Below are 5,256 nucleotides of genomic sequence, written 5' to 3' on the forward strand. Positions count from 1 at the left end.
ATTTACAATTAATAGAAGTGCTCTAAAGATATCCACTTCCTGCTTGGACTCAATTTGGTGATGTCAAATTTGTGTAAACAATGTTATTACTTCACCAAACATATGTGTATTGAAGATCCTTAAAAATATACATCGAGCTAAATCATGTTTGAGATGTTTTTTGCTGTCTTCAAGCCGAAAAGAGGTGACGAATACCTAACTGTATGTAACAAATTTGAGAATTCTCCAAATGGATCAGCCATTCCAGATTAAATTCTGACAAAAGAAGTAAACCCCAAGATAATCAACCAATCAGGATATTCTATCATACTAACGATTTCTTATAACTCCATTTATTTCATAGGGTTTAGTACAAGTTATCTTTATTGGGTTTTTCTAATGGGTATTTCTTTTTTTTGGTGATGTTCTTTTCGGTAATGAGCATTTAGTATAAGGTAATGGGTAATGTTCTCAGATTGTCGGACTCAATGTTCTAATGGGTATTCAGCATGATAATCATATACAACGCAAAAAACATAAGTAGCCAGAGGTCATAGTTCATATCAAATGAAGAAATTTTATTATTATTATTATTATTATTTAGATAACTATGAACTGAAGAAAGATGGTAGTCTAGTAAATGGGCCTAGCTAATTATTTCTGGGAAACCATCCTTTAATTATTAATAGAATAACATCACATGTGTTATCAGAGTCGTACAGTTGGTATCTAGTCTTGTTCTTTCTTTTTCCTCCACATGCATTCATCATCTGCACCCTTGACTTTCATCAACGGTTCCTTTTTGTCGCTTTTTGGTCCGCAACCCCACCTTCTGTCCATTCTGGCTCTTTTGTCCTGTTTTATTTTGTTTGTTTAATTAGATACACATCTGCACCATCTTTGTAATATTTGCGGTATAGTCCCTCTTCTTTCGTCTTATTACTTTGATCCCTCACAGCGTGGCTTTCATAGTTCGTAGTTCGTACTATGCGTAGCGTTTGCAAAGGACAGCTTGAGAGGGAGAAAGACTGTATGATCAGAAAAGGACGTGGTGGAGATGGTGCAGAAGGAGATCTCTAAATCCAGTGGATTAACGGAAGGGTAGTTTTTGCGACTAAAATAAAATTTTACGTTGTTAAAAGGGCAATGTTGTAGGAGTTCGGGTACAAAATGGGCAAGCAAACAGAGCGCATATATAAAAAGTGATAACCCAGTTGAGGATAAAGAAAGTGAAAATTTTATATCAAAGGAACAAACCTTCTCTTGCATTTTTTTTTATTAGTTTATATGAGAAAATTTTAGAAATTGATCAAAGAACGAGAAAAGGGAAGGAAGATAAATCTATAACTAAACATAGTTAGCTAATATGATAATCATATACACCGCAAAAAATAAGTAGCCAGAGGTCATTGGAGGTCATAATTCATATCAATTGAAGAAATTTTATCTTTGTTATTATTATTATGATTTAGATAACTATGAACTGAAGATGGCAAACCAAGCTTTAACTACTATTAGAATAACATCACATGTGTTATCAGAGTCGTACAGTTGGTACCCAGTCTTGTTCTTTCTTTTTCCTTCACATGCATTCATCATCTGCACCCTTGATTTTAATCTACGGTTCCTTTTTGTTGACTTTTGGTCTGCATTGTCACTTTCCGTCCATTCTGGCTCTTTTGTGCTATCTTATTTTGTCCGCTTAATTAGATCCCATCCTCACCATCTTTGCATATTTGCTGTATAGTCCCTCTTCCTTCGTCTTATTACTTTGATCCCTCACAGCGTGGCTTTCATAGTTCGTAGTTCGTACCATGCACAGCGTTTGCAAAGGACAGCCTGCGAGAGAGAGAGGGAGAGAGAGAGAGAGAGAGAGAGACTGCATGATAACCCACTTAAGGATAAAGAAAGTGAAAATTTTATAGCAAAGGAACAAACCTTCTCTTGCATTTTTTTTTTTTTATTAGTTTATATGAAAGATTTTAGAAATTGATCAAAGAACGAGATAATGAAGGAAGATAAATCCATAACTAAACATAATTAGCCAAGAGAATACCCTACGGTAAAGACATCCGGGCTCTGACTACTTTGATAAATACAAATACCCTTCAATCTTCATCCCAAAGTGTCGGCCTTGCCAACCAATCACTATATGCTTCAATGGACTTCCATATGTACATATTGATCCGTTCGTGCCACTCGAATTCTTTTTCTTTTTTTTTTCTTTTTCTTTTTTTTTTTTAATTTCTGGTCAACATTCAAAATCATATTGTGCTATGAAGGGAATAATCTTGTAAATAAAAATTGCAGGAAAAAAAAATCAAAAGTGTAAATGTACCAAAGAAAATACAAAAAAGGGAAAAGAAAACTAATAAAAGAATTATTTGCAATTTACCGGAAGGAAATCATAGGAGCTAATAGAATTCTCACCCACCTCGTCCTCCTCATAGTTTCCTGGTCACACGGCCAAGCGTTCAACTAGTTTCAGAAGCCGAGGTTCTTGCAAAACCTTTTTTTTTTTTTATTTGTGATAAAAACTGTCTTATTTTCGTTTTTTTCCTCTTTTTTTTTTTTTTTTTTCTTGGGCCCTTTTGCATTGGATATGTTGGATTTGGTAATCAGCGTAGGTTTATATTTTTTGATATGGTTCAAAACTCCTCTAAGCCAAACTGTAATAAAAATATATATAATTATTTTTTGATATAAAAATTTATATTTTTTAAATATATGATCATCCATAAAGATTATATAATTTTTAAAATAATTAAATCACCATCTTTATATATTTTTACACCTTGAAAAAGTGTGGATATATATTTATATGTATGCGGGATTTTTGTTTTCTTTTTTTCTTGATCTAGGAGTAATACAAGTTTTCAACTGTATATAAAACTGCTTAATTCCATTTGAAGAATATATTCTTTGATTTATTAATATCAAGATATATTAAACTTGCGATAAGAAAAAATTTTCACATTAGAATTTAAATTCTGAAGCATCTTGTCGAAGTTTCAAATGTAGAACTAACTATTGACTACATGATCAAGTTGACATTAAAAAAAACCCTTAGTACTTGCTAAAATGTGTGCAAATGAATAATTTAAAGCAAACAAATATATTTTAACAACTTAAGAGTTATTAAATGTCCTATGAAAGTTTCCCTTCCCGGCTTGAGAGCTCATCCCAAAAACCTCCAATTTTCGAACTAGGAAAATTTGATTGCTTAAAAAGCTTTATAACATTTATATTAATGATTTTATAATGATCTATGTTTATATATAATTTTTTATTAATCCATGTTTCTATAATTTATGTTTTAGATTTTTTTTTTTTTATCGGATGTTATACAAGATTTATATCATACAATGAAATAGAAATATATTATTTGTTATGGAACATTATAAATATCTGTAACTATATGGATGAATACATACTTATCTACGTATATATATCATAGAACACAAATACAGTTATTTGTTTAATTTGATGAACAAATTTTGACAACTGAAAGCTAAAAATTATGTAAAATAGAAATCCACACAAAATTAATTGCAAGTCACTCCATGCCCAAAGCAAACTTCCAATACAAACAATTTTACTTACATCCAAAATAACATAAAAAGCTAAGAAAGCTATTTCCCTATGGGATGTGTTGTTGCTGAAGAGTTCTAGCTAGCCCTTAATGGAGGACTTGAAACTGAAACCTCTCACTTTTTGTTGTTTTTTTGTTTTTTTTTTTTGTTTTTTTTTTTTGGGAGATAATAATGAGACTTCACTTTTTTCTTTTTTTCTTTTTTTTTCTTTTTGGGAGGTAATAAAAAGAGATCTCAGTTGGGCATGAAGTGAGGATAACAAATAATGTAATCATAAACTGCTATTTCTACCATATAGGCACCAAAAGAGAAGTGTAGAATCTAGTTACTTTTACTCACACGGGATCCAATTTGCATAACCCTGTCACATTTTCATGACCATCTTCAATGCTCATTATTATTAGTACCCCAGGTACCGATGATGAACTAGCATTGTGAAAACCTACACCTTCCTAAAAACAAAGATATCTTCGCCCAAAAATAAACAAATAAAAAATTATAAAAAAAAAAGGGGAAAGATGTATCATTTTCATGGGAAGACTTAATCTTTTCTATTGTTTTTGAAATAATTAGTCCTTTGTTTTTCTGTTATATATTGTTGCAAAGTAGGGAGGAAAAAAAAAAAAAAAAACAGAAAAGGAAGAGTTGTCCAATAAAATTAGAAATAAAATATTAAGAAATAAAATAGGAAAAGAAAATATAAACAAGAATGCACAAAGTGGAGGAGCAAGAACACGAACACTGTAACACAAGATTGTACCTGAGTTATTTAGCCCTTAGCTTCTAATAGTATAAGCTTTTATTTGGTAATTTAGCAATTGCAAAGAATTAGAGTATCTTAGTGGTATTATATTTTCTCATTGCAATACTAAAAAATAACATAATTGTGCTTTTTGTGTACTTTAATAGATATTGCATAAAATGCCAATAGCATTTTTTTTTTCCGAAATGTAATATAAAAATCCAATCGACATTTTATAATAATAGACCACGTTAGGATAAAATTTATGAGATTTACATCATTAAATAATATAATTTTTAATATTTAATTTGTTTAATTGTTAAAGTTAAATAAGTGGATCTAATCCAAACTTTTTTTAATAGATAAAATAAAAATAATATAATTAAATAAAATATATATTTAGCAATATTATTTTTTGTCATGTGTCATTGGAAAAGTAATTCTAAAATTTAATATTGATATTGTATTGATCATTGAAAAAGATATACCTATCCAAAGAGTAAAATATAATTTACTAATAAAAATGCTCTTATGATTGTTCTAAAAGAATTCTAACACACAATAAGCTAAAGATTTCATAATAAAAAAAAGGGGTTTATTTTGGCAGAGCTAAAGATCTCCATTGCCATGCCAATAATATGGCATTTCTCCCCATTTTGGCTCTCAATTGACAATGTCAAATCTGGTGCCAAATATGACACCAATTTATCACTGTCATTTTGTAGACCACGATATAATAAAATATTGGGAAAGTAAATATTTGACAATGAACCACATTTTACGGTAGTGGATCTAACTATAATTTAAAATGTGATATTGTTATTTTTTAATATTTATTATTAAAAAATTAATGCTAAATTTGACATTGGTATTTATATTTGTTATTGAAAAATTTATGGCAATTCCATATTTTAAAAATAATGCCAAAATATTTATTATTAG

General features: G+C 29.7%; 1 long non-coding RNA gene across 2 annotated transcripts; it reads right to left on the bottom strand.

The window, feature by feature from the left end:
• Window positions 1–1,411: 1,411 nt before the first annotated feature.
• LOC132805110 (uncharacterized) lies at window positions 1,412–2,820 on the bottom strand. 2 transcript variants are annotated; one of them, XR_009640437.1, is made up of 3 exons: window positions 2,375–2,634; window positions 2,036–2,226; window positions 1,412–1,818 (listed from the first exon to the last, which is right to left on the bottom strand). It is a non-coding gene; the product is annotated as an uncharacterized LOC132805110 (long non-coding RNA). The 2 variants fall into 2 exon arrangements; XR_009640436.1 differs by lacking the exon at window positions 2,036–2,226 and having other exon boundaries at window positions 2,375–2,820.
• Between the last annotated feature and the right edge of the window lie 2,436 nt (window positions 2,821–5,256).

Source organism: Ziziphus jujuba, chromosome 8, assembly GCF_031755915.1.
Source record: "Ziziphus jujuba cultivar Dongzao chromosome 8, ASM3175591v1".
NCBI lineage: Eukaryota > Viridiplantae > Streptophyta > Magnoliopsida > Rosales > Rhamnaceae > Ziziphus > Ziziphus jujuba.